This window comes from Protopterus annectens, chromosome 6.part0 (genome assembly GCF_019279795.1).
Source record: "Protopterus annectens isolate FY-2018-M chromosome 6.part0, PAN1.0, whole genome shotgun sequence".
Lineage (NCBI taxonomy): Eukaryota > Metazoa > Chordata > Ceratodontiformes > Protopteridae > Protopterus > Protopterus annectens.
The window spans coordinates 1318590868-1318613285 of record NC_056737.1 but is presented as its reverse complement, the minus strand read 5'-3'; the positions used below and the strand labels follow the sequence as shown (position 1 = coordinate 1318613285).

At 42.5% G+C, this 22418-nt stretch overlaps 1 protein-coding gene across 1 annotated transcript in view; it reads left to right on the top strand.

The window, feature by feature from the left end:
* NMI (N-myc and STAT interactor) overlaps positions 1 to 22418 on the top strand; it is a 579174-nt gene that overhangs the window by 555645 nt on the left and 1111 nt on the right. The window lies entirely within an intron of this gene.

Genomic DNA, 22418 nt, shown 5'->3' with positions numbered 1-22418 from the left:
GCCCCTGCGAGTCATTTATGCTTTTCCCCCCGATTCTTCTAATTCCAAAGCTTCTACAAAAAGCGAGTTTGATGGAGACAACCATTATCCAATTGCTCCCTACTGGCCTTGTCAAATCTGGTTTCCCTTTCTTCACCCTCATCTTTGGGACGAACCCTGGATTCTGGACCCAGTTCCAGACCTTCTGACACACACGTCAGGGATGGTTCATCCCAACCTAGACACCCTGAAATTGACAACTTGGCTACTCTAGTTCCCCTAATTGCCAAGTTTCCATCCCTCTCCTCCACAGTCAGGCATATTATTTTATCATCCCATAAAACATCTACTCGGAAATGTTACAAAAGCAAATGGAAGAAGTTTGTTATATGGGCAAACTGTAAAAAATAGACCCTTTTACAGCACCAGTTCATTCTGTTTTACAGTTTTTGTCAGAGATCTTCAGTGATTGAGCAGCAGCAGCTTCAGTTAAAGTTCAACTAGCTGCGATCTCTAATTTTCATATAGGAGAAAATGAACATTCTATCATGTCACATAGACTTTGCAGAGCTTTTCTGAAGGGCACTGTTATGCTAAGTCCTCCATATAAACATCCAGTGCCGCCTTGGGATCTTATCTGAGTTGCACACCTTGTCCATAAAACCTCCTTACGTAATCTTTCACAAAGATAGGGTTTCATTACACACTAATCCATCCTTTCTACTTAAGGTTTTGACAGAAAATACCCTTAACCAATCTGTAGACCTTCCAGTTTTCTTTCCCAACTTCCAAATTAAAGGAGAGTATTCCTTGCATCTCGTAGATGTTCATAGACAATTATGTTTTGATTTACACAGAACTTCAGAATTCAGGAAATCAGATCACCTTTTTGTCTCATATTCTGACACAAGGAAAGATCTTCCAGTTTCAAAAGTCACATTATCCAGATGGCTTTCATCATGCATATCCCTACATTTACAATTCTAAAAAGAGAGCCCTCCCAAATGTTGCTAAAGCTCATTCCACTTGATCTGTGGCCACATCTGCAGCTTTTCAAGCTAAACTACCACTGGATAATATCTCTACTCGGGCAGGACCTCATACCTTTATTAATCATTATAAAGTTTATCTGGCCACTAGGAGTAGAGCCTCCATTGGTTCTATGGTTCTGAGGAATATTCTCCCATGAGCCACCCAAGAGTTCAGTTACTTGGGACGTGGTCCCACAAGTGAGAATAAAGGCGAGATTGACATTCCATGTGTGTGTTTTCCATCTCATCCTTTATTCTCACAACCCTTCCTCCTCCTCCTGCCTATACTCTTGGTAGACTGGATAACAGAATAGGAATTCAGCAATGCCATGTAGCCTCAGAGAGTATACCCTTTCAGTCTGGTTCTAATTTATGGCAGTAGGTATATATATATATATATATATATATATATATATATATATATATATATATATATATATATATATATACACATATTTCTATACATCAGCAAATTGCTACTAAGTCCTTTTTTATGTGCTGATGGGGGGCAAACAAGATCTGAGGTAACTAGGGGAATGCATTATGAGTAAAGAATGAGGCCCATGAGCTTTGCTGAAGACCTTGAGCTGGAGAATTGGCCGAGATGGAGCCAACACATCAGATCAGACCCATAAGTTAGAATAAAGGATGAGATGGACAACGCACATGGAGCGTTATGGTAAGAACATAACTTCTTTTTTCATAGATTCATCGGTAAGTACAAGGCAGGCAGTCTGGCTAATGACCCATATTCAAAAGTTCCCGCCAACTTCATGGAGGCAATATAAGGTAGACCAGGAGAGAATTTGAGGCTGCCCATTCAGTTATCTAGGTTTATCTTTAAGGTGTCAAGAGTGTTAGTCTGCTTCGCATGTTAGTAAAGTTTGCTGAGGAGATGGGGGTGTACATTGGGATTTCCCCTCCCAGTATTCCAGAACAAATAGCCACATCTACCATCCCCCTTCAAATCTCCCAAGAACAAGTTGTCAGTACACTGTCTAAAGCTAAGAACACTATGTCTGTGGCCTACTTGCCAGCCTGAAACATGAATTGTCAGACCACCTTCAGAAGCTGTTCAACTTTAGCTTCAAAACAGAATGAATGGAGGACAGCAACAGTCATTCCCTTGCACAAAGATGACACTACTATAGACCCAGGCAATTGCAGACCTATAAAACTGACCAGCCTAATCTGTAAGGCTATGGAAAGTTTCATTTTAGTGGTGATCCCTAAACTGATGGAAGTCTTGTATTTTCATTTGCAGTTGTGGTAGAACTGTGAGCTACTGCCAAATCTGAGCCTCATTTAATAATTTCTTACTGCATTATTTCCATAAACAGTGCTACTAGTAAATTTCTGCATAGTGTGGTGCCTTAGACTGTAGTGGGATTGCAGTAGTGGCAGCATTGTAAATTCTGCTGCAGGATTTCTGCTTCAGTGATTTTATAGCTGTTTGCATTTCATTTTTTGTGGCTAGAGTTTTATATTCTTATCAGTTACCTGCTTAAGGTTGCATTCCACTGTCTTTCTATTTACTTTCGTATACCCCCCCCCATTCTTTACGTCTAGCCCAGCCCCAACTGATACATTATGTTTCTGAAATTCTGCCATACTTGGGGATGTTGACCTGTAGCTCAAAGTCATAGAACTAAGAGAACTGTGACTTGCTACAGGTTCTGAAGTCACAGAGCACCAATGGTGGCTTTATTTGACTGGATCCCTTTCTAGCTGGTCTTCTTGCAACTTGAATTTTTTCCCCAACCATCTCACCTTCCCCTTGTCATGTTAAAATCCTGTGTCTCTGACTTCCACTCTTTATGATCTTCTGATTTCCAAAGTCCCCCTCTCCCTTCTTTCATTGCTTTTGTCAGTTGTCTAAGCTTTTTAAGTACTTTTCCCACCAAGGATCCATAGTAATGAGAGTTCTTCTAGCAAACCAGTATTGGTCTTGAGTGAACCTGCTTACTACACATTGACTCGTGCTCATTTTTTCCAGAGCTGCCATCTGCTTGGCATCCTCACCCTACTTTCGGAGGGTACTGAATTAATCTTGCTCCATCCCTGACATATACGTGATTTATTTTATTGTTTTGCACTTCATTTAACTGTTGATTTTGCAGATTAAATCCCTTTAAATGTCCCTAATATTGTACTGTTTGCTGATTGCTGAGAGATGCATTTTTGAGAAGCCTTCCAAGCATTGTTACTGTGTAATTTGCTACTTTGTATTTGTTGCTGGAATGTAATTGTTGCATTCCTGCTCTTTTGGCCCAGCAACACTTCCCTTTTACAGAGTTGCATGAAGAGAAACTAGTTTATGCAGGAACAAGCATTACTTACTGCACATGCTTATGGGTAGATAATCCTGTTACTACTCTTCAGTCCTGCAACAGTTTACTGACTACTCAAACAGGGCCAGAAACCATGGACATGAACTTTCATGCTATTTCCGCATCCAGTTTAATGGACATGGGCATCTTGAGACATTACAGCTGTTGCTTTGTGTTTACCGACAGTCAGCTTGTTCTCAAACAATATGATAAGGTATGTGAGAGATAAATTTATACAGTGTCACTGAAGGCAAAGCTCTCACATACAAGCACACATAATACTAACCAGTTTGTCAGAAATGTACACACAAAACCCACCTCACACAGTGTAGATCAGACACTCAGACCCACATATGCTGAGGCTCTTAAAAGTAATTTTCCTGAACCCCAAAGACTTCCCAGACATTTGACCTACAACAGGTATCCTCCGCAGTTCCAAAATCACTCCACCAGAACAACACCCACTACAACACATACAACCACACCACATGTAGCCTCAGTGTCAAAGCCTATAAGGCAAGCCACCACACAACTCAATATTTTAGTCACAGGAGACACCATTGTGAGACTCACAGACATCCCACTCGTCAGGCTGAATAAGTTGAAAGTCACAGTCAGTAGTATAACACAGGCTAGGAGCTGTCAGTCATGCACACACTCAGCTGTTTGGACTGCTGATACCAGTATCTCTGTCATAATCTGTGTGCGTGTAAATGACCTGAGACATACCTCCCTGTTCTATATTAAGAGAGGCATTATGGAGCCGTTGCACTATATATATATATATATCCCAGTCTGGTATGAGACTAGCATTGAGTAGCATTTCACCTTCACCAAGGATAATGCCCAGCATGAACAGAAGATGATTGACTTTTATATTTATCTTAGCTTCTGGAGTCATTCCAAGGGGGTGCAGTATTTATCATCATGGGAGGGTATAGATGACAGACCCTTGCCAAGGATGGTCAACACCTGTCCCGTCTAGTCTATTGAATATTGGCTAAAACATTGTCCTCCCATAATGCTTTTTTAGGCAGTGTCAGACTGATAAACCTTCCGACATAGCAAAACCAACCCAAGGGAATCTGAAGGTGTTACTGCTCAATGCCAGGAGTATAAACAAGAAACTCCACTCCCTCCAAGCTCTCCTCACCCAGAAGAATGTAAATATCTTTGCAGTTACCAAGACATGGTTTAAGGCCACAAAGAGCACCCAGGCAGTGCAAGGCTACAGTGCTTTCCACACATTTAGGCCAGCTACTGAAGAGGCAGGGACTAAAGGTGGAGGTGTCTCAATTTAAATCAATAACAAGGTTACCTCAAGACTCGTCAAACAGGATGATGAGCTTGAGCTCTCCCACATCCAAATTATCATAAGGCAAAGTTCCATACCATATCCTTTCTAGCTATAGACCCCCCTCTGTGACCCAGGAAACCCATAACTCATACTTAAACTTGCTGGAGACACTCATCATTCAACCCAGTACCGTATTCATGGGTGACTTTAACTACCCCATTTAAACAGGAAATCATACACAACCTCAAACCTGTAGGCCCAACGATTTCTGGACTTTATAAACACTACCACTCTGGACCAGGTAGTCCACATGTCCTCTCTGGTAAAGTCAGACAATTAAGCTGTCTCCTTTGAAATAAAAATAAAATCTTTGACCTCATCTAACCCTGTAGCAATTAAGAACTATTCTTAGGCAAATTTATTTTTAAGTTACAACTTGACAAAATTTCAAGCCCCCTCCCAACCCTGAGACCACAGTTGCCTCTGCAGAGTTGTTCACAGATGTTCTATACAGCCATATTAATAAATGCATAGAAACAACTGTGTCTATCAGAAATAAGTTCAGAACAAACTCAAAAAACAGACCACCATGGTGGAATCCAAACATCAGTAGGCTGTACAACATAAGGAAGAAAAGCTGTAGCAAAATTCAGGAAATACAACTCCCTCATCAACCTAAACAAGCAACTCAGAGGGCAAAACAGGACTACCAAAGCCTTTTTTTAGATAAAAATAGCCTCCCAGGCCAAGGACAACCACAAGACTTTCTTTAGCTATGTCCATAACCTCAAAGGCTGTAGACAACAATGCTCAGAGCTGATTGTGAATGGAGCTACCTACACTGAGCTGGAAGATATAGCAAATCTACTGGCCAACAAATTCAGCTCCAATTCCCCCCCCCCCACACCCCCACCCATCAACAAATACCATTGAACATAACCCTCCTAACCATGACAAGGGAACAGGCCTTAATCACACTCTCCAAGGTCAAGAACACCACATTCATTGACCTGGATAATATCCCAGGATGCCAACTAAATAGCATTAAACAAATCCTTTCAGGACCACTGGAGTCACTATTTAATCACAGCCTCCATTCCAGCTTTGTGCCACGTGACTGGAGAAATGTGAGTCATTTCTCTATATAAGGGTGGGCCTTCTATGGACCCCACAGACTATAGCCCCATTAGTCTGACTAGTGTCATATGCAAAGCCATGGTAATTATTATCACAGAAATTATTAATAATGACATTGGAATCCTCCAGACACTGGATGTAACCCAGTTTTGTTTTGTCAAGGGAAGATTGTGCCAACTCAGACTGGTAGACTTTTTTGAAAATGTCACCAAGGCAATGGATGAAAGCAAAACAGTCCATACTGCCTACCTTAACCTGGCTAAGGCATTGTAAACAAACATTTGGAATTAAGCTTAAACCCCTATGTCACATATTGGATTGCCAGATGGCTATCAAATAGAACCCGGGAAGTTAGGATAGAGGAGTCCACCTCCACAAAGAGGTTGGTCATTAGCGAAGTCCCTTAGGTATCAGTGATGGATCCTCTCTTTTTTGGTATCTACTGCTGCTAATACAAGCAAATAAATAGTGCCATAGACATGGTTTAAAACTCAGTCCCAAGACATGCATAATAGTACCCTTTAGTAACTCGACTATCCCAGGAAACTTCCTCATTGATAGCACATCCCTAGGAGTAGAACCAGTAGTCAGGGAATTGGGGATGTATGTAGACAGTAACCTAGCTATTGACCAACATATGTCTAAGGTACTAAGAAAATCATTCTATGTTGCTCAGCATATATGCAAGCGTATGGCATCTAGGTCCAAGGAAATCATTGTTCCACTGTATTCGTCCCTCATCATACCCATCATTGAGTATAATGCCCCTTCAGTGTGTACCTGACAAGGCACATGCAACAAATGGAATGTCCACAAAGGCTTTTCACAAAAATAATACATGGCTTTAACATGTTCTATATAGATTGCTTCAAAGCCCTATCCCTATACTTTGTATCCTACAGATTGTTGAGGGGTGATCTATGTCTGGCATACAGCGCTTCTCAGGATTCTGTGCTGATGGACTTCTTGCTTAGGCACAAAACAAATAGCATCAAAACTACCTGATTCAGTGTCTTAAACCTTGCTTGTGATATAAATAGTACATGTTGGAGGGACAGGTAACTGTCTGACAGAATACCCCTTCCATGGAACAAGCTTCCCATTCCTGTGAAGCAGAGCTGTTCCCTGACTCTATTCAAGCGTAAACTGAACCTCTGGATGGGAAGTCAGAAATTCACCCCAGGTCTGTCACCTATGTCTGTAATGGATAGAGGCAGCCAGTAGATGTTTGACCACCAATGCACTAGCTTACATATACCCCTAAAAATAACCTCTAGGGCACCAAACTTGTGGATACATTTGGAATGCATGGCTGTTCTTAAAAAAGGCCCTTGTGGTTGTTAGCCTAGTACATACCTATGAACCTATGAACTCATTGATAGGGATATAGATAAACTACAGACTCTCAACCAACCCATGTGGGATTCATCAAGGGCAGGTTCTATGCACTTATTATAGTCAACTTCTTTGTAAAAGTCACTGAGCAATGGATAAGGGCAACTCAGTTCACTTCCTGTCTGGACCTTTCAAAGTCTGTTGACACCATGTAGCATTCAGGAATCATAGATAAATTCTTCCATCTAAATGTTAACTCATATGTGAAATGATGGATAGCAGACTGGCTCACAAGTAGAGTGCAGGAAGTAAGGGTGGGCTGCTTTACTTCCTCTAAAATACCTGTCACTAGTGGAGAACCTCAGGGTTTAGTCATTGGGACAGTTCTCTTTGATTTCTTCTCAGAGGTCAAAGCTAATGTTAAGGGATTATGGTTTACCAAATGGCTACAAACTTGATGCCATCATAAACTCCCCAGAGGACACCTTAATCTTACAAGAGGGTCTGTCCCAAATAGATGGTGCCAAAACCAAGGACTGAAACTAAATGCCCAGAAATGCATAATTTTATCCTTTGCCAAGCATGTCTGCTTTTATAACTTTCACATTGACAACGTGCCTTTGAAAACTGATCCTTTAGTTATAGATCTAGGAACAATTGAGGACAGTAATCTGGCCTTTGACCAACATGTGACCAAGGTGGTAAGAAAATTATTCTGTGTTGCCCAACTCATAAGTAAGGACAGAGCATCCGGGTCGAAGAAAGTCATAGTGCCACTTATTCAGCCCTTATCAAATCCATCATTGAGTATAATGGTCCCCTCGGCATGTACCTGACCAAACATATGAAACAGCGGGAACACCCACAAAGGTTAATTACCAGGAGAATCCAAGGTATAAACACATTATCCTGTATTGATCACCTTAAAACCCTATCTTTATACTCTGTTTCCTGCGGTTACTAAGAGGCAATCTATGCCTGACATACAGGACATCCTCTGATCCAGCTCTGATGGACATTTGTCATATCCACAGAATGAGCAGCATCAGAACCACTAGATCAAAGGATTTCAGTTTTGCTTGTGACTTAAAAAAGACATGTTGGCAAGACAGATATGTGTCTCAGAGAATCTCCATGCTCTGGAAAAGGCTCCCCAATCCATGTGAAGCAGAGTCCATCCCTAACCCTATTTAAGTGTAACCTTGATCAGTGGATTGGAAAAAGGAAATTCACCCTGGGTCTGGCCCCTATGTCTCTGATAAACAGAGGCAAACAGTACTGGACAAACTAACATACCCCCAGCATAATCTCTAGAAACTTCCTAACATATCCCTCTTAATAAACACCCATGATACATGGGGACACAATTAGGTTGGATTGCATGGCTAGGTTTATAAAGGCTCTTGTGGTCGTTAGACTAGTATATAAATATGAACCTATGAACCTGTGTTGACAATGAACTGTCCTTTGATCACTGTGTATCCACTGTTGTGAGGAAATCCTTTTTCATCGCACAGGTTATATCAAGGGTATGTAATTGTCCCTCTGTATTCAGCACTCATTAGGCTGATCATTTTTGATATGTACCTGTCCAAACACCTGTCACAGTAAATTCTTCCTCACTGAAATAATCAGGGGCCTAAATCATAAAAAAATATGTGGACCACTTCAAAGCCTTGTCTCTCTTTTCTGTGTCATATAGGATACTGAGAGGTCTCCTCCGCCTCACTTTTTAACTTCAACAGACCCTTCTGCTTGACTTTCTTGGGTATCAGCACAGGTCTCTTGAGTACACTGTTTTCTTTTGGGTTAAACCCCCTCTATTTTAATTTGGTGAATATCACCTTCTCACTTTCTTTTCTGTCCCTTTATTGTCCTTTCATTACAAATGGTATATCAGAACAGAATTTGTTCACAGCTTTACCTCTTTCTTTGCTAACAGATACCTGTTGGAGAGTGTTTGCCTATATTTGCAGTCACTGTTAACAGAAACAGGATCAGAATTCTTCATTCTCCTTCTTCATTTTCTGTACTCACTTCATTGTAAGGTTTTTCAAGTGCCTTTCTTTTTCAGTTTTTATCCTGTTTTGTTTCTGTGCTAGCGGATGTAAGTTTCTGTGTATAATTCTGTCTTATATGTCAAAGTTTTTACATCTCTTGCGGTTTTGGGGTTTGTATTGCTCTGTCATTGGGACAAACTTATGGTACCAGACTGAATCCCATTTACTCCCTAACTATTGCCAAAGTCTAGTTACTTTTGTAGTTTCTATACCATCTTCCTTCTCTTCCCTTTTTTTCGGGATTTCTGTATGGATGTCATTGCCTTGCTCCTCTAAACCTTTTTTTATACTAAATCAGTGTATCTAGCAGTGGATCTGCCTCTTTCTTGTTAGGTGCATCAGGCTGGCATGCTGTATCTGTGGCTTCTCCCTCTTTCCCCATTTTCTGCAGTGTTTTTAGGAAAGTCATTAAGCTAAATCAGGGGTTACAGCCATAGCATGCAAGAGTTTTCCCAAAACTGTCTGAATTTCTACATGGTTTAAGGGCATACACTTTTTTTGTCACACAGAATGCATATTACTTCCATTTGTTGGCTGTTGCTAATCTTATGCTTGCATACCTGGAGAAGTTTTACAAGGAAAGTCAAGCTTTCAGAGTCTATCATTGCTTGAACCTAGCTACTTTCTAAAAATGTAGTACATTTTGTTGGCTTGGTTGTAACACAGTGGCAGAAGGCTGTCTCAGTTATAGCTGTAGTTCTGCTGCTGTGGTGATGTAAAGGGATAAAAGTCTGACTACAGCCTAGTCGACGTGGGTTCAATTTGTAGCTCAGGCAGCTGACAGGTATGGAGGGATGTGCGTGCCCTTTTCAGGTTGGTGGGTGTACATTGATGAACAAACAGATGCAAAGACCTCTGAGCCCCCAGGATGCCCTTAGGATCCATGATTCGCCCGATCAATAGTGTAGTAAGTCTGGGGGTGGGAGATGAGCTGGTAGCCCTACATCGATTTGGGGCTCTGGAGAGCCAGGCTCATTAAATGATGTCCAAAGGGGGACCAAAAATATTTATAACTTTAGTTTTACTTGTCTCCATAGGAATTAGTTAATCTAAAGTATTTTTTCAGGTTTTTACACTTCTGTAAGAAGCACTGTCTCCTATGATAGAAGCACGGAACATAGGAATGAGACCCCCTCCCTCCATATTTGTAAATTAACACATAACATGTTGCTTTTTATTTCACATGAATTGTTAGAATATGATATTGTCCTTCTCATTCTTCCTCACTGATGGGTTATGGATCCGATCCTCGAATACCACTTGAGTGCATTTTCCAGACTTCAGATCCTAATCTCAAGATCCTCCCTCATCCCATAATGCAACACACTACCTCTAACTCCTTAGATGGCATTTGCCACCATCCTAGTCAGATGTGTGATTCTGGTAATCGAGGTGCAAAAAATTAAATTTTAAACTTTTAGTCTAAATTTGTTTATTTGTCTTTGGTCTGTTATTTCTTTTTGCTTCCTTCCTCCCTCAGTGGCCATGTGTGGCTGGAAATACTTTGATACCCACGGTTGTTAACCTCTTGTACTTTTTCCTGCTGGGCGTTTTGTCTCAGCCTACAGTTTCCACAGGGTAGATGACTATTTACTTTATATGGCTTTTCATGTAGTCACAGTGGTTGGCCTGCTGTGGTTGTTCTTCCCTTTCTCCAAGGGCTTTGTTTTTGTCCCTGCATTTTGTCCTTAACAGGCCCATGCTGGGCTAGCTTGTTGCCTATTGGCTTGACTGCTCAGAAGGTTTTCCCGCCAGACTTGCCTGCACTGTCCGGTTGTGCTGTGAGTATCCAGCTCATGTTTTTTGGTCCGTTCCTCATCAGTCTTGTTTTTTTGCTTTTTTGTTGTGATGTTTGGGATGGAATGAACACTCTACAGGTACATTTTTGGTTTGTGGCTGATCAGCTGAAAGCTGAAAAAAAAAAAACACATGACAGGGCAAGGTCTGGAGCCCTGTGTATCACTTAAATGCAGTAAGTTGGCTTTAATAACAACTTACATGACTCTAACTCGACAGGGTTAAGTTTTCAGTTTCAAACATCATGGCTTTAATATGCTTTGGTGTGTTAGAGTGGGGTGCAGGGCAACACTGCAGATCACTGTGTTTCTGCAAGGCAGGGAGTTTGTAGATCATAGCAGCAGTGTACAGGGCTGTCATATGGTTGGTCTCTCAGCCTCGTAAACACAGTTACCCTAGCAACCTTTACATTTATAAGATCTTCGGTCTTCTTCTGTCTTTGGTTCACCCCACATCAATGATGCATTGGGCCATAAATTTATAAGAGCAACACTTAAAATCAGTTCCTTCTTTTTCTTTGGCCCTTGCCCCTCTATTTGTCATGCTTGCTCAGATTCTTGCACTGACAGATTGAGAGCTATGCTTGCCATGCCTGTTCTCCCTTCAGTGAGAGCTGCTTAGCATGGCTGGTTTTAGCCAACCTAGCTGAGATAGCCTTTGAAGGAGCTTTTTCTTGCACATTGAGCAGCTTGGCTGGCACTGCAGTTTTTGTCTGTTAGCCACCTGGAGCTTTGACCTCTTCAATGGCTGTGTCAGCAGCCGATGTATACAGCGGCTCTTTTTCTTTCAATTGTACTATTTCTCATAGAATGTTCAGTTGATGTCTACATAAGTTTTAGTTTAAAAAAAATTAAAAAGAGAAAGTCACTAATGTTTCTAGAAGCTCAGATAACTGCATTACTCATGACACAGTCTACATTGGTTCTTTAGGGGCTCACACCCCCTTCAAAAATAAGAAGTTGGAAATAAAATGGGACCACTTTGCAGGACTTTGGATCCCAGCCCTCAGATTTGAAGATGTCCTTCTATTCTCATGTTGCAGTATTCTTACTGTGGGATCCTCCACCTCTGGCAATCCGAAAGTCGGATCCTGTACAAAAGCTTTCAGCCTGGTTGCTGTTGGTGCATAGGATGTCACACGTAGGGCCATAAACCAGGGACCTTAAATGTGATGTCAGCACACACAGACCTCAGAACTTTTCTGCTGCAGTCAAACATCAGATCGCTCCTCTTTATCAAGACGTTCGAAGCTAAGTACCTCATTGGGGATTTCTTACTTATATTAATTGCATGAGCTTGGTTTGCTGGTTTCTACATTAGCCGATGTCCGCTAAGAAGGGTAAATGCCAATGTGGGAGTCAAATTCCACATAAGGCCACCCATGACCATTGCATCTTTTGTCTAGGCTGGGAACACGACCATACCTTCTGCTGCATCTGCAATTCCTTCGTCCCTAAAACTCTTAGAAGCTGTTTGGTTGCCCTTAACCTGTACTTAGAAAATCAAAGGCTTAAGAAGCTAGCCCTTAGGACGGATCTGGAATCGGCTGACCCGATAGAGCTGCCAAAGAAAAAGGCCAAAGTTTCACGGCCTACCACCACTGCCTGTTCATCGTCGGACACCCCACCAATATAGGGGTTGAGTAACATCTGCTAGAGCCATCTGCTTCTCCGGCCCCCCCTTGAGGTAGCCGTGTCCGAAGCATCGGTCGGCACATCCATGGAGATGTTTCAGATGTCGGTTATTTCCGATGTCAAGTGGGAGCCAGGTTCTACCGGATGCCCTTCTGGATCTCAAGAATCTGAGTCTCCTTCCTTTGGTAAAGTCCCAGAATCAAGGACTACAGTGTCTCCCAAAAGTAATCCTTTTAAAGGAAGACAAAAAACTAAACATTTATCTACCTCTTCTGAAGGACAACCGGACTAGCAGTCCTTTACTCAGTCCCTGATGCAGGCCTTCATGGCCCTTAGACCTACACCCTCCTCAGCCTCCTCTATTCCAGTGCTCATGCCAAGGCCTACTTCTGCTGCCTCACACCTTCCCTCTATTCACCAGGAAGAAGAAGGAGAAGAGGCCCTCTCCTCTTGTTCAGAGGAGTTTATCTCCAGATGAGGATTCTGTTGAAGGAGATCCCCCCCAGAGGACATAACATTTAGTGAAACCATCACCAAGATGAAAGAATACTTCAAATGGGATACTTCCCAAATGACAGAAACTCAAAAAAGATACTTTGAGTTGTTGCAGGTTGAATCACCCTCCCCATCACGCATTCCTCCAGTGATTCCTGTATACCTTGATGCATTTGATTCTTGCTCTAAGAACTCAGACTCTCAGCCACCTGCCCCAAACAGACCAGACCATTTCTATAATCTGCCTGATGACCACAAATTCCTAGTAACCCCCCCCCCCCCCCCTTGGCGGACCCTGCTGTTATAGCTGTGGTCCCAGATAGACAATCTAGATTGCTCCTTTCTTCATCCCTTTTATCTTCAGATAAAGACAGTAAAATTATGGATGTTGGGAAAGAAGACTTACACCTCTTCCAACCTGGCCTTCAGAGCAATTAACTACCAAACACATATAATAAAATATACCTTGGACTTGGTAACACAAGCCTCTACACTTTTGAACTCCCAGCCTGACTCCCCTAACAAAACTGAAGTAGCATCTAAGCTATCCCTGGCACTCCAGGTGGCCAGGCACTCCATCAGATGCAGTTATGATGCAGCAGAGGCCTCTGCTAGATCAGCTACAACTGCATCAGTTATGCATAGATACTCCTGGCTTATGCTCCAACCACTGCCAGAAGATTTTAAGGCCAGAAACCTGGATGCTCTTCTTAACAATAACCTCCTGTTTGATAAGCAGTCTGCAGAGCTATTTAGAAATTTACAGGAGAAGAGCAAAGAGCTGAAGGATATTAAACACCTACTAGTCTCTCTCATACCGAAGTACTATAGAAATTATCCTACTAAAACATTCTATGTCAGAAGGGCCACTTCTATGACCACCCCTTCCTCTATCAGGCATAGGAAATGGACTAGAAGGCAACCTTCTTCGAGGACTACCTCTTTTCAGCCAGCCCAAAGACAGTCCTTTCAGGACAGAAATAATGGCAACAGTGAGTGACTGCCTTGCCCACCTCCCCCTGTCTTCCCATCTCTCTCACTGTCTGCCCCTTTGGAAAGAAATCACCACAGACCGCTGGGTGCTGCCAATAGTTGAAAAATGATAGTAACTATCCTGGCAGGAATACCCACCCCACATTCCTTTCACACCCAAAAATCAGCTTCACCTAATTCCCCACATTATCCAGGATCTATGGGCACAAGGCACCATAGAATCCATCCCATTAGGACAAGAAGGAAAAGATTTTTACTCCAGAATTTTCCTAGTTCCAAAACAGGATGGGCCATGGAGACCAATCCTGGACTTATCCATTCTAAATCTTTTTCTAAAAGTCTCCTGTTTCAGAATGCTGTCCCTGCAGACCCTGCTTCCGCTATTGCCACCTCAAACATTCATGGCCACTTTGGACCTGAAGGAGGCTTACCTCCACATCCCCTTACACCCAAACCACAAGAAATACTTACGCTTTGCTGGGCCTTGCTCTCATTTTCAGTTTACTGCCTTGCCCTTTGGTTTGTCCACTGCACCAAGGGTTTTCACCAAATGCCTAGCTCCTGCCATAGCCTTCTGCAGGACCAATCTATCCCTGCCTAGATGATATTTTGATTCTTTCAGAAAGAGACCCTCAAAAATCATCTCCGGTTCTCTGTGTCCCTGCTTCAGAGACTAGGTTTCACACTGAACCTCCCCAAGTCATCCCTATCCCCAGACAAGGTCTTCCTGGAGTGCAGGATTCAGACAGACCTAATGAATGCATTTTTAACCCAAGACAAAGTAATCTCCCTGACAAACCATTTCCAAGACCTCCTCCAGATAGTCCAGCTGTCAGCAAAATAGTTTATGCACCTTCTGGTTCTGATGGCAGCCACCATCCCTATGCTTCCACTAACCTAACCAGGATGCACATGAGGAAGCCACAGTGGTATTTAAAGAATGTATTGTCCCAGCACAGCCATCCTCTAGACTTCCAAATACCCTTCCTACTTTGTCTACAACAGAACTAAGGTGGTGGATACAACAGGTTGAAAGGAATCCAGGACTAGCCCTCTTAGCCCCCCACACCAGCTCAACATATGCACACAGATGCCTCGGATCTGGGGCTACCATGAATGGACTCAAGGTACAAGCACCTTGGCAGGTACCCCTCTTGAGGAAACATATCAATGTCAGGGAAATGACGGCGGTTCATTTAGCCCTGAAGGCTTTTCTCCCTATCCTTCAGCCAGACCCTCTGCTAATCTTCACAGAGAACACCACTGTCATGTGGGACATCAACAAATGAGGGGGACCAGGTCCTACCTTCTATTCAGGCTGGCAATGCAAATTTGGGAATTAGCCTCGCAGAACAACTTATCCCAGCAGGCAACATACATCCCTTCCCAGGACAACCTCCAGGCAGATGCTCTAAGCAGATCATTCTCTTTATATCACGAGTGAATGTTACACAGGGAAGTTTTCCTAGATATTGTCCACCTTTGGGGTACACCACATATAGATCTGTTTGCCTCCCCCCAGAACAGACAACTGACAAAATTCTCTACCAAGCACCACCCTCCTCTAGCTTGGAGAGTGGACGTCTTCACCATCTCATGAAAGGAACGGTTTCTGTATGCCTTTCCACCCTTCCCTCTCATTCAGAAAGTCCTGAAGATCAGGAGGGACATGCCAGAAGTCTTGATGGTGACTCCCTACTGACCAAGGCAGCATTGGTTCTCCCTTCTACAATCCCTCACCAAGGGCAATCACTACAAGTTACCTCACAAGGTGGAGCTACTCACACAACAGAAGGGAGCTCTCTTCCATCCACACCTAGAGATGCAAAGCCTAACTCTCTGGGTGATAAACTTCTCGTACCCTTCAGACACTGCTACAGAGAGGACATGCTTTCTATCCTGTAGGAGGCCAGGAAACCTAATACAAGGACATCCTATATTTCTAAATGAGACAGATTCTCCAAATGGTGTCTCCAAAGACATAAGGACCCCCTTCTAGCGGATGTCCCTTTAGTCTTAGCTTATGTGTATGAGCTGATTAAAGCAAATCTTTAATACTCTTCAGTGAAAGTACACCTCTATGCCTGCCTAACCCTGGAACCTCCTTTACTCTCCAGGTTGGATGTTAAATTGTTCTTAAAGGGGTATTACACATAAGACCACCCAGAAAGCCTACCCCACCACCCTGGGACATAAATTATGTCCTGGAGAAACTTACACTGACTCCATTTGAACCAGCCACTTCTACATCCCTGCAGATGTGCACATGGAAAACAGTTTTGCTGGTAGCTCTCACTTAAGCAATAAGGGTCTCAAAGTTACAGGCACTCATGACATGCCCTCCTTACACTATCTTCCATAAAGACAGGGTGACCCTGCACACCAATCCCTCCTTCATGCCCAAATCGGTCAACAAGCTATCACTAAATCAGTCCATTCACTTACCAGCCTTTTTCTCCTCTCCCCAGAATGATAGTGAGAGAATACTATACTCCTTGGCTGTTCACAGACAATTAAGATTTTATCTGGACAAAACCAGGTCCATCAGAATATCAAATCAACTCTTTGTTTCCTGCCACCTCAGAGCCCTGGGAAAGGCAGTCTGCAAACAGACTATTTCCTGTTGGATCTGAAAAAACATCTGTTTCTGCTGCTCGTACCACAGAAAGAACCTGAATCAGGGGATCAGGGCTCATTCTACTAGAGTACTAGCTTCCTCTAAAGCCTTCTTCAAAGGTTTAGACACAGCTACCATCCTTGAAGCAGCCACCTGGTCTACTCTACATACCTTCACCAAACATTACAAACTGGACCAGATCTCCAGAGCTAGATCAGATTTCACAAGGGCAATCCTGTAAGAATTTCTGGAATCCACTACCTCTACCTCCACCCTTCCTCCTTCCTGAGCTGTGGTACTCTCCCACAGTAAGAATACTGCAACATGAGAATAGAAGGACATAGAATAGTTCTGTAAAATGTTATTATAACCATATATGTCCTTCTCTTCCATGTTGAAGTTTACCTTCCTGCCCTCCTGACCCCCTTTTTTCATATCTACATGTCTAGGGGCCTTTGCAGAGCCCCTACTGGCACTAGGGTCATTTTTGGACAGTCTATGGCATTCCACCAATATGAAGGGCATCTTTTGGCATCTCCTAGGCTACTGTCCAACTGGGCAGTTAGTTCTGAGGTCTGTGCATGCAGACGTCACAGTTAAGGTCCCTGGTTTGTGGCCCTATATGTAACATCCCATTCACCAACAACAACCAGGCTGAAAGCTTTTGTATAGGAGCCGACGTTCAGATCACCTGAGGCGGAGGATCCCACATTAAGAATACTGCAACATGGAAGAGAAGGACATGTATGGTTATGGTAAGATTTTACACAACTATTCTATCCTATGATGCCCCTCAGATCCCAAGTCCTCTTGGATCTGACAGATTGTTTTTTGGCAGTCATTCATCTCATCTTTACTATTATTGGATCCAAGATTCTCAGATCTGACCTGCTGAAACTGAAACTTTGTGCCAGCTTGATATTTTAATACACACCTTGGACCAAGGTATTCAGTCCGATCTAAATGACACTGTCTGTAGTAAAGTTCTGAATCTGGAGCTAGAGTAAAGTTTTGAATCCAGAGCTAGAAAGTGGATGGTTATCTCCTAGGATCCGAGGGACCTGGATTTGACTTTTGGCAGGTAGCCCCCAATGCAGCTGGACTGTTCTTGCATCCACAGCCTTCGGATCCGGGGATGTACAGTGAATGGTTATCTCATCGAATTTAAGATCTTGGATCTGACATATGGCACCAGAAACAGCTGAACTATTCTTGGATCCAGAGCCTTCAGATCTGGGGCTGTTAGGTGAATGGCTGTCCCTTTGAATCCAATGTTCTGTGATCTGGCGGGTAGCAGGTCGACTAGAGAAAATGTGGGCTGTTCTCAGATACAGAGATGTTGTATAACCTTGCCTTTTCTTTGGATCCTTCATGGGTTACAGAAATAGCTGAATTTATTTTCAGATCCAGTGGCTTTGGACCCGCAGCTCTGGAATGGAGTATTCTCTCCTCAAGTACAAAGTCCTCGGATTCAAAGGTGGAGCATTGCACAGAGTAAACTGGACTGTTCTCGGATCCAGGACTGATGTCTGAGCTTGGATTGCACAGGTCCAAGAATTCTTTGGATGCAATAGTTTTGTCTCTTTTGTTCATCCTCCAGCAATACAGACATTAAAAGGAAGCAGAAAGCTCCCCATGGAGTACTGTAACCTGCAAAAGACTGAAGAAGCTTGCATTAGCAGATTGAGTTCAGCAAGTTTTACTGCGGATTCACAGGGAAAATGTTTTTTGGGATAGTGTGAACATGCACAGGCACTTAAACATCCCAGGTGTTCTCTGTTCATGGATATGTTCTTGGAAAGGGACTGACACTGGTCCAGTTTATGACCATTGATTTGTTGTTGTAACTATGTGTTGATGGCCTGCTTATTACCCCTCTTCCCCATTTCACAGATATTTTGCCCAGTTTCATTGAGTTCAGGTTGAGTGGCTTGGCACCCCTTTTTTCCTTTGTGAAGCCTACTGGCTTAACAGGAGAGGTAGTGACGTAAGCTCTGTGTGCTAGGATTGACAGCTGTCTTCTAGATTCTCCCCCGGAGGAGTTGATCTCTTTTGTTTTTATTATATGTGGGGGGTCTTCAGCAGACATGTAACTCTGGATGTCCACTCTGTCAAAGCTCCATGGAGATGTTCCCTGAGACTGGTTCCTTTCTGTGACCTAGTGTACAGTTTAGTCTTGAAGATTGGTGTCTGGTCCTATTCCGCAACCCCCTACATGGCTCCACCATGGAGTCCAAATTTTTTACTCCCTAATGCTAAGGCCCAGGATTTAATCTTCCTCTTTTTTTCTCCTGGTGGTCTTCAGCTGGAAATGGTGACAGGGTCCTTTTCTTTCTCTCACTCCTGTTCATTTCTTTCAGTGGCCAGTACTTGCTCCGGTCCCCATAGATATGGATGGTCACAGAGCAGTCCATCCTGACGTTCTGGGCAAGGATGATTGGATGTGTTCTATACATTTACAGAACAAATACTATTACCTCAAATTAAACAGACACTTCAGGGCTTCAGCATTTTCAGCTGGGAGCCAGTCACTTCCAGTTCAGAGCTCTGCCCTTCAGACTTACCACAGCTCCCACGATGTCTTTCCATACACTTGGTAGTAGTGGCTGCTCACTTGCAGTTCTGAGAATTTCAGGTGTCTTCCATATTTGAACAACTACAATCTTACTGCTCCAACCAGGTATCAGCTGTCACAGACTGGGGATTACCTGTCTTATGGCTCCAGATCCCCAGGCATTACTATAAATCTGGCAAAATATAATCTATTTCTGAAACAAAGCTGAAATTCAGAAGTTCTCACTTGAATGCTACAAACCAGATAACACCTTTGATTCGTCACCAGATCACATCATTTAGAAATCAAAGACGGAACTCACTGTCACTTCCATTCCATGCCAGCAAGATTAATTCTGCAAGCTTATGAACCATCTCTTTTTAGCCCCTATCTGCTCCTATAAAACCAATTTCTTAATGTCATTTTTGCTGGTGGATCCAGTTGAACAACCTGTTTCTAGGCAGACTGTTCTTCCACCCCCCCAAGCCATAGAGACCACATACGCTTCTCATCCGGAGTAGAGAGGACAGTTTAAGTTACACTTTCTCCAAAGCATGTAGTGTTCCCTGGAGACTAGAGTGCATGGCAATGTCCTAGAGTTGACAGCTGTCTCTTTTTTCCTTGCATATTTTTTTTTTCAGGATGTCCCCCTGACGTCTACTGCAGTGCCCACCAATGAGAGGTCAGTATCTTAGTGTATCAACAGATAGGAAGAAACATGATCCTACCCCTTGTACAGAGAGGCCATGAAGGTGTAACAGTAGGCGATCTCTGTAAACTGCTTTCTAACTGCAGCACATGTACTGTGGAAATCGAATGCTGGCAGACAGCATTAGTCGGTCTAGTCTGATTCCTCATGAGTGGTCCCTCAATCAGTTGTCCACCTAAGTTTTGCCATCGGGGCCAACCTTATAACGTCCTTCTTGCTTTCCCCAGTAACTACAAATACAGCAGATACCCTTTTCTAATTCACCTTTTGGGGGTACTCCCAATGGTTGCTTGCTTTTTGCTCTTGGCCCCCAGGTCTTTTTTATGCTTCTAGCAATCTGTCATTGATCTCGAAGTGTCTACAAAACCAGCAAGTTGTAGACCTCTATCATCCTCATTTGTACTTTTTGGACTCATCTGGCATGGTCTTTCTGTCGGATGTTGTCTGGGATATCCTCCATGGATTCTGGAGCCCAGTCAGAATTTCTTATATCACCCTTAGGAGATCTAGCATCATTATCTCCATACCCTAGAACTGACAGTATGGTTTCTCTATTTCCAGTGATTGAAAGACAGTGCAGGCTCATTTCCCTTGTTTGTGACATTAGCTGACAGGTTCAAAACCTCTGCCTTTCATTACTTGCAGTGTTATATTTGCATGCTGTTGGAATTTTTCTTCCTGAGCCTCAGATGAAAATGGGTTCTGTTCACCCAGTTGGCCTTTCTGGGTAGACAAATGTCAAATAAATAATAAATAAATTACCTATTTGGGTTTTTTTTTCGAATGTTGATCCTTTCTCAGTTACCCCACACTTTTTTGGCTAGTCCTTTTAAGGAGAAGACAATTTTTTCTGTACTATTAATAAACTGAACCAATCCTAAATTTATGCCTAAAGTAGCCACAAAATCAGTTCAACTATCGGTCTGCTTCCCAATTCATTGCAATTATGGTGAATACTTTCACAAAAAAAGTTCAGAGAATCGGGTCAACTATTCATCTCCTTTCACCCATTCGCTTAGATCAAGCACGGTCTAGTCACACTACCCAAATGGATTACAGATGGTATTTCTATTATTCATTAAAAGATTTGCAATTGGCTCATCCTCCCAAAGCCAACTGTACCAGATCAATGGCCATTTCATTTGCCTTCTCTATGAGAACTTCCTTTCATAGTGGAAAATAAGAATCGATATAGTCAATATTTATCATTCTTTCTGAATTTTCAGTTGTTTATTTTTTATGGGACCAACAGAACAGAAAATCTGACCAGCTGTTTATTTCCCTTTCCTTCAAACTGCTTGGGTTAAGCAGTCCCATATATAATCCTGGTCATTTAGACTACTGACTGTATTTCTCTGATTCGTTTACAAAGTGGTTTAGAATGGCCTTATCATCCTAGAGCCATTCTGTCAATTCTGTAACTACCTTATCAACCCTCCTACCACAGTTCTCGTTTGATATCTCTCATACAATAACTTATTTGTATACTCATACTTTTGTGACGCATTACAAACTAGCCATTGTCTCCAGAAACAGACCTTCCTTTGGTTTGATGGTGCTCTGGCATATCCCTTCTTAAGGGTCTCACAGGAATTATGTAGCTGGGGACTGTACCTATCAGTGAGGAAGAATGAGAAAGACAACATCTTATTTAGGAGTTATGTACTTAGCATAGCTTGATATATGTGTTGTCCATTGTCATTCTTCCTCACCTTCCCTCCCAGCTATTCCACAGCCTTATATTTCTACAAGGCTATTGGACATTACAGGAACTTTGAGTTCCAAGGTTTTAGTCATAATTCTTTATTCTCTGTCCTGTTTCGATAAATCAGTAGACAGGCAGCAAACTCGATCTGAGGAGTTAGAGGTAGTGTGTTGCATTGTGGGAAGACGGAGGACCATGAGATTAGGATCTGAAATCTGGAAAACGGGGCCGAGTTGGATCCGAGAATTGGATCCATAACCCATTAGTGAAGAAGAATGAGAATGGACAACACGTACCACGTTACGGTAAGTATATAATTTCTTACTTTAGCTTTATCCTTAGAAGCAAACAGTTTATTTTTTTAACATTGTGTCATTAACTAATAGTAGTTTACCACAGTTGTTGAGATCATTTTGCAGTACTCATTTTCTTATTTTACTAGTCAAAATTCTTTTAAACCTGTCTACTGCTAAAAGTTCTAGCATTTTTGCTTTGATGTTTATATTAGGCTCAAACAGAGCTTGCTTTAAGCAAGGCATCTATGCTCTTAACAGTTTGTCTATATTAGAAGTCCAGTTATGAAATTTTATTTCTTGTACCTCAAGGGTTATATTATCCCCGATTAACATTTTTTTCTTAAATGTGCCGTAGTCCATGCAATCAGTCCTATACATGTCTGTGTACATTTTCAGTGCCTCTCCTCTCAGCTGACGTAGGAGGATTCCTGCCCAGTCTGCTTATTTCC